General features: G+C 33.3%; 1 long non-coding RNA gene and 1 pseudogene across 1 annotated transcript; one reads left to right on the forward strand and one right to left on the reverse strand.

The window, feature by feature from the left end:
• Nucleotides 1-2,622: 2,622 nt before the first annotated feature.
• LOC105797724 (bidirectional sugar transporter SWEET3-like) lies at nt 2,623-6,823 on the reverse strand (annotated as a pseudogene).
• LOC128032697 (uncharacterized) lies at nt 4,634-5,425 on the forward strand. The gene is made up of 2 exons (XR_008188973.1): nt 4,634-4,747; nt 5,106-5,425. It is a non-coding gene; the product is annotated as an uncharacterized LOC128032697 (long non-coding RNA).
• Nucleotides 6,824-11,824: the final 5,001 nt, after the last annotated feature.

Here is an 11,824-nt window from a genome sequence, read left to right on the forward strand (position 1 = left end):
TTACAGTCGTAAAGTTGATTAATGAGACTTTTACATGCCAACCATTTCGATTTTAGAAGTACTTATCCGGAATTATTGCCCGAATTGCAGGATCCTCGTATGGTGTCCATTCAAACTATATGACCATGATGGAAATATTAGTTATGTATTAAATGCTAAGTACCAATCGACTATCTCATTATGGAAATATCTATTTTATTTAATACTTGTGCTTCCGACCGTTGGTCCAATAGAAGCCGTATATCTTCAAGAGAGGTAGGTAATCGAGCATAACTTACCGGATGGTTCCATCTAATTAAATAAATTTTTAGTATACTATTATTTTTAAAAATCTACGAAATAATTGTAAAATCTAATATAAAATTTACCTCGTTATGAGTGGGAATGTATATGGGTGGTCTACTCGAGGACATAAAATAGAAAGCGAAACTGTGCCCATGACTGCAGTAGTGATAGGCAACCTCCGATTTTCGCTTTACTCGGTCGCGTCGCCCTGCACATCTCCCGATATAATGTTGCCAACACGGCAGACCCCCAACTCAATTCACCAGCTGCTCTAAAATCAACGAGTTTCAGCAGCCATCTTAGATGTATGAGGTTCCATGACAAGTCCGGCATCAGATAACCTCCAATTATCTGAATAATGTATGCCTGAGCATATCGGATTCTTTCTACTTCGGTTGAATCATCATCCGGATATGGGAATGTGTCTCGTAACCAGCTCATCTCGATCCAACCTCCGTTAATTTTCTCCGGAATAGCGGCCAAAAGCTCGTAGCACACCGCTCCCCAATCGCCAAATTGAACAAACCCGGTGGCTGGGTACCCGTCCACCGGCAATCCTAATTGCAGATTGACATCTTCCAAAGTGATAGTGCACTCTCCACATGGAAGATGAAATGTGTGCGTCTCGGGTCTCCACCTCTCAACCAACGTATTGATAAGTTTCGGGTCCAACTTGCATCCCTGACCTACAGTCGCCACGTGCCAAAAACCTGCTTCCCGCAGGTAATTCTCTACCAACGGTGATGGAGGACCATGCATATTTCGGATATAGCATTCCAATATCCGATCTACAGACTTTTATAACAAATAATAAATTAATAATTATTTAAAAATGCATAAATAAAAAATCTTAAATAATATTTAAAAAATAAATTTAACACTTACCATTTTCATTTGTTTGACGGATATGTGCTTGTTATCAAGACAAATCAATTCTCCGGCCATTGCTAAATTAGTACAAATTTTTACGATTTAAAAAAAAATTAAAAAAATTAACTTTTTTTTAAAATAATTAAAAATAGGGATTTAAGAGAAATTTAAGAGGAAATTGAGAGCAAATTGAGATTAAATATGGATTTGAGAGAAAGTTGGCAGGAAATTGAGAGCAATTTGAGAGGAAATTGAGAAAATAATTGAGAAATGATTAATTTGTGAAAAAAATGAAGGGGTGGAGGGTTTTAATAGTTTTTTTTAACCGTTGGGGGGGCCAACAGTCAAAAAAATGATCGTTAGCACTGTTCACGAGCGGGGAAAATGCGTCCTCTGGGATGCGCTGACGTGGCAACAAAACGCTTCCACGTCAGCGCACTTTCTGTCCGTGTGGACAAAGTGCACCCTTGAGGACGCGTTTTCCTGTCACGTACCCTGACATCGCGCTGATGTGGATGGGTTTTCGAAGCAAATGGCTCATTCTGATAAATAATTATTTACCAGGTCTATTTCGGTAAATATTGAAAAAAAAAGGACTTTTAATTGTATTTTGCCCTAAAAAAGATTCAATTTTCTTATGACAATGATTAATATGATAAACATTATGGTTGTAAATCATTAGCCAAATTGTAGCACTGTTGATTGTTGTCTCTGAAGGCAACTTCAAAGTCTTATTTTAAGGTTTTCTTGGGGGTGGTCCTTCCATTTCCCATACCAAATATATATATATCATTTTACACTTGATATTTAGATTTATATTATTTCTCCTAAATAATACCGTTTTCAATATTCAAACTTTAAGTAAAGATTTTATTATTATTTATTAAGATCCTAAAAAAGTCATGCATTCGAGCAATCATGTAGAGCTCTCACTTGAGATTTTTCGTGAAGACTTGCCCAATTAACAATTTGTATGATAGGCAGACTTACTCATCAACCATCATATTAAGTTCCAACCATCACACTCAATCTAAGGTGACATGAGATGAGACACATCAAAATGCCATTCTACGAAACCTATAAAGTTAGGCCAATTGCTTTTACTCACCGACATCAATTCAGTACGTGATATCTCAAGATATGAAACAATCAATATATAAAAGATTAAGAGCCTGAAGTGAGGGAAGAAATCATTATCCTCCTTCCTTCTCGCCAAAACCTTCACTCCATTCCCTTACAACTCTTGCCACTCTTTCCATCGATCAATAAATCCTATCTTAAACAAAGTGAACCAATCATCTCTACAACCAATCCATCAACACAAATGACAGAATCATAAGTTGCTAAAATTTTTAGGAGCATTTTGGTTTTAGTTTACAACAACGCATAACACTGTTAACTTTTGTTCTCCATTGGTAAAGCATCGAACTCTTGCATTGCGCTCTCAATTTTAAAAAAGAAAAACAAGACATTGATATTGTAATAACTTTCACCTTTAGCTTTTAAGAATAATAATTATTACAAGTCCATACCCTAAGGTTTAATATGCTTTTCAGATCTTTCCATTGATATCTTCGTTCATTGAGAGCTGCATATGTTTGGGTTTCTCCTGGATATTATTATGCTCTAATCTCCTGGGTATTATATGTTATTCCTCTTTTCCTATATTTGCAAGTCCAAGTTGCAATATGCCCAAGGGGAGGCCAACCAGATTTGGTGACTGCCATATATAATAACACATAAAAACATTTATTGATCTTTGTAAAAATTTTGTAAAAATCAAATGAAGCTTTCTTTTGAAATTGTTGACACCACTTTTTTCGATAAAACGGGGTCGACTTGGGTTTTGAAAAATGAAATCGAATGTGAGAGTCGCCACCAATCCTTTTTAATAAGGTGTGATCGATTATCTTGAAAAGTGGTTATTTTTAATAAACGATTTGATTTTATTAAAACAACGATTTTGGTCCACGAAATTCAAAAAAACGGGTTCAGGAGTCGGTTACGTACGAGAAAGGGCTAGCACCCTCGTAACGCCCAAAAATTGGTACCTAGTTGATTAGTTAATGTCTTAATGTCGAAAATTGAAGACTTCAAAGAATTTTAAAAATACGATCTTTGCATTAAAATATTGAAAATTTTCAGAAAAAAAAATATATTTCACGTTAATCGAGAAAGAAAATCATATCTAGTAAGTTAGGATACAATGTCTCGAATTTCCGATACACGAACGAATGCTAAAAGTTTCCTTATTTAAAAGATATTTAGCTATCTCAGATTTTTTAAAAAAAGATCAGGCCCAGTAAGTTAGGACTTGATCTTTTCTTAATTTTTGAGATCGTTTAAAGCTTAGGTTTAAAAAAAACTCGTGTATTTAAATTCATCGTGAAAATCAAAAACCAATAAGTTAGGGTACGAACTTCTCGAATCTAAACATACAAAATACCATTTATTCGAAAATCATAATTTATGCATCGAATAAAATCACGAAATAGTAGGAATAAAACTCGACATTAATACTCATAACAAAACAATAATGATTTCGATAATATGAGTATGAAAATATGAACAATCATAAAATGAATTAAATAAATATAAAAGACAAATCAATCATATAATTGCAAGTAAATAAGCAAATAGAATTAAAACATTCTTTCAAAATAATAATGAACATGTAAATAACAATAAAGAAAATGAATACAACTAAAATGTAAAGAGATATGTATGTATATAGATATAAATTAAAAATATGTATGTATATGTGTATATATATATATATGAATTATAGGATATAATAAAAATATATAAGTATGTATTTATATATTCGTAAAATTAAAAATGTATGTAGATATATAGGTATGTATATAAATTATAAAATATAAAAGTATATAAGTATGTGCATACATATATACTTATAAAATTAAAAATATGTACGTACATATGTATATATATATTATAAAATGTATGTATGCATATATATAGATATAAATATATAAAAAATTGATAATAAATAAAACTGTATTAAAATGAAGTTAAAATAAAATTAAGAGCCCAAAATAAAAATAAAACCTGAAAGGGATTAAGTTGAAAGAAAAATAAAGTTAAAGATCCAAATTTAAAAAGAAAAAAACGAATCGGGGCCCAAATGTGACGCGTAAAAAAAAGAGGGACCAAAATAAGAAATATTCCCGCCCTCCAAAACACTACGTTTCAAAATGGACCAGATGGTAAATCAAAATAAATTACAGGGCGAACTTAAAAAAGGAAAAGAACTTGATTGCAAAATTATTTAAAAGCGGAAGGGCTGAGAGCGCAATTACCCCTTCCACAAAAAAACGCGGATCTTGGCCTGGAGAGGGTCGGGCGGATCGGGTCGGCTTTAAAACGGCGCCGTTTTGGCGTTTTAAAAGACTGAGCAAAACGGCGCCGTTTTGCTCCCCTATTTAAATAAAAAAAATTTCAAAAAACTTCATTTTATCTCCTCTTCAAGAAATAATTTCTCAAAAAACACTCTCAACTCTCTCCCCTTTCCTGGGCACTGCCCAGAAGCCGGCCAACGCCGCCGCCGTACGGTGGCTGTAAAAATAAAAAGGTGAGGTTTTTTTAATTTTTTTTGTACATTTGTATATGTTTGTGTATGCTGTTTTTTTTAAAAAAAATAATAAAAAAAGGGAAATGTAGGTATATATATATGTTTCGAAAGAGGAAATTAAAGAAGAACTCAAAAACAAAGTAAAACAAAAGTAAATAAATAAAAAAGAACACGAGAAGCAAAATAATAGAAAAAAACAGAATCACCTTTGAAGTAAATTTTTGTTTTCTTTTTTTGTTGAACCTTTTTTTTGGGGCTTTTTCGGTTCAACAATTGTACATTTTTTTATGATTTTAAACACTGTCATTTCTCTTATTTTTTCTTTGCTGTTGTTGCTGCTTTCTTTGCTTGTTTGCAGGTGAGCAGTTGGGCGGTGGCAGAGAGCAGGTGGCAGCAGCAAGTGGTGCTAGGGTTTCAGTCTAGTTTGACTGCTAGGGTTAATGTGGTTTTGGGCCTATCGGGCTCCGAGTTAAGTTTAGTCTGTTGGGCTAGGGGGTTTTGGGCCGTTTGGGCCGGGGCAAAATTGTGTTGTACAGAAATGATAAAATCCAAGGTTTAACTACTATGATGTTAGTTCAAATGTTGTTATGCATCAGTTTTTTATATAAAACATAAACAGTTAAAAATATGTTTGTAATAATATATATTTTATTATTATATTTTTATAAGTGTAATGTATTTTTAAAAAATATGTTAATAAAAAAATTTATGAGATTTAAATTTAAAACTTTAAACATTCAACTCTTATTTTTTATTTTTATCAATCTCGGAGCACCGTAATGTAATAAATATAATACGAACCGCTAGAAGGAGATCGTGACTCAGTAGTCCATAAGCCAGCCGAAGAACACTGGCCAAGAACGAGAAAAAAAGATCAATAAAACGGCATAAATTCCACTCTTTGTCATTATCACTTGTTTCTGCAAATTTAAAATAAAGAAAAATAATCAATTCCCACACGAAGATGACACGAATCAAGCTGAAAAAAATTAGAATTTTCTTTTCTTTTTTAAAGGGCTTACCACGACGACAAGTGGAGCAGCTTTCATTGCCACTGAAGCCACCAGCCCAATAGTCCCAACAAAAACTTTCCGATGATGGTGATCATGAAATACAAAAGCCGATATGATTGCAGTTACTGTAAATATTACCATAACCATCGTCGTTATGGTACCAGCTTTAATCTGCAAATTTTTTCACCAAGCTACCATCAATGGTGATCACATGATAATGAAAGAAGAAAAAGAAAAACAGGGTTTTATTAAGAAACTCGCCTTTCCTCTTGTTGGAGCAAACCAAATATAGATGAAGATGAAAGATAACTCTAACATGGTCCCTAAACCATTGATGGTGAAGACAGGGAAATTTTCCCACTTGTAGCTCACATCAGGCAATCCATACCATGTGTAAAGGAGACAATTCGATAGTGCAACGATGTATGGGATGCATGAGAATTCTTCAGTGCTTCTTTTCCTTATGGTTGAGTTATTATAGGTTTTTGATTTACCACCATTATACTTATGGTTACTGTAAGCTTTAAATTGATGACGTTTTAAGCTTGGCAATGATATTTGAGCATAATGATAAGCTGGACAATTGTTTCCTTTAATTATCTGAAATTTTGGATTCTTTTTGGCAGTAGCTTATGGGCTATTGTTGGAGTTTTTGGCAGCAAAACAAAAGCAAAAACAAAAAGGACAGAAGCAAAATCGAGAGGAAAGAGTTTGAACAAGAAGATCACCGAAAATTCTCATTGATTTCATTGAAAAATTGAAAATATATGTAAGTTACATGATAATTGGACAGTTACCTAATGACATAACTGCTCCCACTAATGCATGCATGACTAATACAAATTACAAGGAAACTAAGTGAAGTTACATAGGAACAAAATGAACTAAAGAAGCTATTGCATTCGGTTCAACTCCAATGCTGATCTTCATGTTGAGCTGCTGCTGGTCTCCATGCTGAACTGCTGCTGGTCTCTTGTTGCATTGCAGGCCAATGCTCAACAGCTATTTTGCCCCTTTTGTTGTCCTTCCGTCTCTTGTGATTCAACTTGATTCCACTAACCATAAACAGCGGATATATACTTCATTTTCCATTTTCCATTTGACCTTATTATCAAACCTAACAGAACAATTAGAAGAAAAATCTTTATTTTATTTTCTCATTCTTATTAAAATCAAGCTATTGGCATCCACAAGTCCCTATAAGACGTAGACAGCACTTCCTATATTCTTAAATTCTCTCAATTTAAAATCAAGCTATTGGCATCCACAAGTCCCTATGAGGCAAAGGGCCAAATATTTGGGATTACCGTCTACTTGAGGCAAAAATTAGAAGGTATCTCTCTGCTTTGTTTTAGACAAGGTAAAACGCAAATATGAAAAGGAAAATTGTCTTCCCAAGTAGGGAGAGAGGTTCTTTTTAAAGCAGTTGTTTTACGCAACGCAATGCTTCAAATTACTGCACATCCTCTGCCATATTGTTAATTTGCTGCTTAACTAGTGACGGTGAGGAGGTGCATAATGGCATCAATTAGATGAGTTGGTTATGCCTTGCCACACTAAGATTCAACGAGGCATGGGCTTTTGAGATTTTGAAAATTCTACTGTAGACTTTGATTATCAATCGCTGCCACCAATCCACCTCACAAGTCCTACACGTGACACTTACCAATTCACTCCAATCCATACCCTGTCCATTCCCATTTTATGGTGGAATATATGGAAGGCTCAAAATTGTTTCTTTTTATTTCTCCATCTTAGGGACCATTTTTTTGTTTCTTTTTAGGTCCAAAATCATGGGTGAGAGGCTACGCCTAGCAGTTGGTATCATGGGTATTAATTCTCTCATCTCCTCTATACTTTTTTTTTTTTTTAGTTTTTTGCTGATACAAAAAGCATAATACCTACACGATCTTTCTCTTGCAGGCAATGCTTCTTCTTTGTTGCTTTATGCTGCACAAATGTAATGTCAATATATCCCTACACATACATACATGCGTACATATACATACACATACATACGTACATACGTGATATATTGACATTTTTTTCAAGAATAGAATTAGACATTAATTAATTAATCCAAGAATAGAATTAGACATTTTTTTCGTTAAAAAAGGTAAGTTGAGGGCAAGTAGTTCATGTTCACGCCTAACTCCTAGAATGTTGATAGCTAGCATTTTTTATCTGTATCTTTTTTTAATAGCTTTATGTCACATCAGTATTCATATCCTGAATTTTAGGATACAATAGTTATGAACGAGATTTTTATGATTCAAATTTAAAAGGATGTTTAATGTTTTCCATTTTTAACAATGCCAGTAAAATGTCTAATTAGAGTTGATTGTTTTAGGAAAAAGAATTGAGAGTTAGGTGTGAACATGAATTACCTGCCCTCCAGTTACCTTTTTTAACGAAAAAGATACCTATTTTGTTCTTGAATTAATTACAAATTTGATGGAATTTTATATTTTTTAACAATGTCACATCAATATTCTTATCTTGCAAATCGGATCCATTATTAGAGAATATCATGGTGAGTCCAAGGTTTCATTATAAAACTATTGGTTGTTTATGCAATTTTCATAAAAAGGAGTTAGAGGAGGATATAGACGGTTCATATTCAATGTGAAAATTCATGAATATTAATAGTTGGTATTTTCTAAAATTGGATTTGCAACTTGAATATTCCAATTTCCAATCCAGGTTGCATTGTTAAAAATTAGAAAACATTAAACCTCTTTCCTTTTAAATCTAAATCATAAAAAGCTGTAGAATCTTCAATTATTTTAATGTTATATCGGATATTCTTTTATATACTTTCACTCCCCCTTTTTTCGTTAAAAGACGTAAAATTCCATCAAATTTGTAATTAATCCAATAACAGAACTAGGTATCTTTTTCGTTAAAAAAGGTAAGTCATGTTCACACCTAACTCCCAATTCTTTTTCCAACTCTAATTGGACATTTTACTGGCATTGTTAAAAATGGAAAATGTAAGACTCAAATTTTGTCCGGGCCCAGACAAATAAAAACCAAACAAAATAATAAACAGTCCACAGTCCATTTACACCGGGTCCAATATGGCCCAAACTTAACCCTAACCCAACAAGCCCACAAACTAAAATTTTCAGCAAAACCTAGTTGCCTCCCCCAAGCCCTAGCGTCGCACGCCTCTGCCAGCCTCCCTCGCATGCCACCGCCACCGTCATCGCGTCCAATCGCCAGCCTCACACATCTGCCGCAGTCACTTCCATGCGCGTCAGACAGCCTGCAAAACAACAAGGCAGAAAACGACAAACAAAGACAATCTAAATCGCAAACGACAAAATAGAAGTTTAAAGTTTTTTTCTTAAAATCGGTTATAAAAACCGAATACGGGCACTGTAACTTCTTTTTTCTACTTTACAAATCTTGAGAAATAAAAAACAAAAACAAATTTGAAAGGTGATTTTTTTATTTTCGGTTGTTCCTTTTTCTTTTTATTCTTTTTCGTTTATCCTTTTTTAGGTATAAAAAAAAGAAAAAAAAATGAGGGACTCACCTAACGGATCCCGTGGCCATGCGCCGTAAACCCCCTTTCATCTTCGGAATCGGGTTCAAAGGGGTGACGAAGGGTCTCTTCTTTTGGGCTTTTTCGGGCTAGGAGGGCCTGGCCTTCGTTTGCGTTGTCAAACCGGGGCCGGGCTCTGGCCGGATTCGGAGAGGCCAAAGTGAGGGCTGAGATTTTGTTCTTTTTTGTTGTTGAAAAATGAAAGAGAAGTGTCCATTTTTTTTTTCTTCTGATTTTTGCTATTTATATAGGGTTAAAAACGCCGTTTTGGGCTTAAGCAACAATGGCCAAAACGATGCCGTTTTAACTAACCCAAAAACCCGACCCGGTTAGCAGAGGTTCCGCGCGTTTTGAAGGCCGAATGGGATATTATCGCTTCGGGTCCTTCCTATTTTTACTTGTTTCCAATTCGGTCATTTTGTCCCTTTTTAGCATTTTCAATTTGACTTCATTTCTTTCGCGTTTGTTCCAATTTAGTCCTGCCCAAAAACGATGCGCTTATGGAATGGGGATATTTTTCATTCAGTCCCTCATACCTTAAGCGCGTCTTATTTCAGCCCCTTGCGACCTGTTTATGATTTTGCAATTAAAGCCTCAAATTTTAATCCCATTTCGACCTCATCCTTGGTCCTTTTAATTTATTTATTTATTAAAAATGCCTCTTTTATCATTATTTATTTATTTTTCTTTTCTTTTCTTTTTGAAACTATTTCACATTAAATTCATCTAAATTTTATATATTATTTATTATATCTTTCAAAACCTATGTATGTATATATTTAAAACTATTTTATATTTTTATATGTCATCTATTTTGATTGTATACATTGCTATTTTTTAGTTGTTTTTTATATATATTCTGTTCATTTGGATTGCTTATTATTTATTTTATGTCTTTACAAATCATTTATTTTTAGCTGTTATTTTCTTTAAATTGATATATATATATATATATATATATATATATATTGTTCGTTTTGTTTGTTGTGATTATTAGTATTTGTATTCGATGTGTTGTGTAATTATTGTCATTATGCGTATTATTTTGTTTACTCATATTTCTATGCTATGGTAATTTATTCGTATATCATGTTGTTCGAAAATTATTTCTCCATGCTGTAAATTGTCATTCCATCAACGTAACCCTTTTTACACACTATTTTAAACGTTACATTAATTTTTACTTGAACGTGCAAAAATGAAATTTTCAAAAATAAGGTAATATTTTGTATTTTGGCGATTCGAGAAACTCGTACCCTAACTTACGGGGTTTTGGTTTTCTCGTTAAATCTAGATAACAAAGTATTCTTTTAAGATTTCAAAATAAAAGAATTCTCTATAAGACAATATTTTGCATTTGGAAATTCGAGAAAACCTGCCCTAACGTGCTAAGTTTCGATTTCTCGTTCAACCAAATAGCCAAATATCCTCTTAAAATTTCAAAGTATGGGTTTTGGAAACCATAAGGTAATCTTGGTTTCGTGGGTTTAAAGTATTGTATCCTAACGTGCTGGATGTGATATTCCTTCAGAACAAGAGAATCCTAAATTCCAACCTATGTTATTCGAGTTTTTTTTAGGATAGTATTTTTTTTAAATCTCTTTAAATTTTTCAATCTTCGACACTAAGACATTAATTAATCAACTAGGTACCAATTTTGGGAGTTACGAGGGTGCTAATCCTTTCTCGTACGCAACCGACTCCCGAACCCGTCTTTCTGAATTTCGTGGACCAAAATCATTGTTTTAATAAAATCAAATTGTTTATTAAACACAACCACTTTTCGAGGTGGCCCGATCACACCTTATCAAAAAAGGATTGGTGGCGACTCCTATATTCGTTTTCATTTTTTTTTAAATCCAAGTCGACCTCGTTTCATCAAAAAAATGGTTTCGACAGAAAACAGTAAACATTCTTTTAAATTTGAATCATAAAAATCTCATTCATAATTATTGTATCCTAAAATTTAGGATAAAAATACTGATGTGACATAAAACTATTGGAAAGAGATACAGATGATATGGTGTCATTATTTTATACAATCCTTTCATGAATTGGATTTTTATGATTCATATTTAAAAGGAAGGATGTTTAATGTTTTCCATTTTTTAACAATGGCAGTAAAATGTCCAAATACAAAGGCCAACCTGGATTGAAATATTCTGGTTACGGAATCCAATTTTAAAAAATACCAGCTATCAATATTTATGATTTTTCACATCAGTCCCTTATGAATCTGAATGAACTATCTATGTCTTTCTCTAACTCCTTTTTTATGAAAATTGCATAAGCAACCAATGAGTTTGGTCAATAGTTTTATAATGAAACCTTGGACTCACCATGATATTCTCTAATAATGGAACCGATTTGCAAGATAAGAATACTGATGTGGCATAAAACTATTGAAAAAGGATACAAATGACGTGGCGTCACTGTTTTGTACAATCATTTCCCTTTAGGCTTAATGATATTGACAAAGACTTGTGCAGAGAGATGACTATTAAAACTTTGGGA

Source organism: Gossypium raimondii, chromosome 9, assembly GCF_025698545.1.
Source record: "Gossypium raimondii isolate GPD5lz chromosome 9, ASM2569854v1, whole genome shotgun sequence".
Lineage (NCBI taxonomy): Eukaryota > Viridiplantae > Streptophyta > Magnoliopsida > Malvales > Malvaceae > Gossypium > Gossypium raimondii.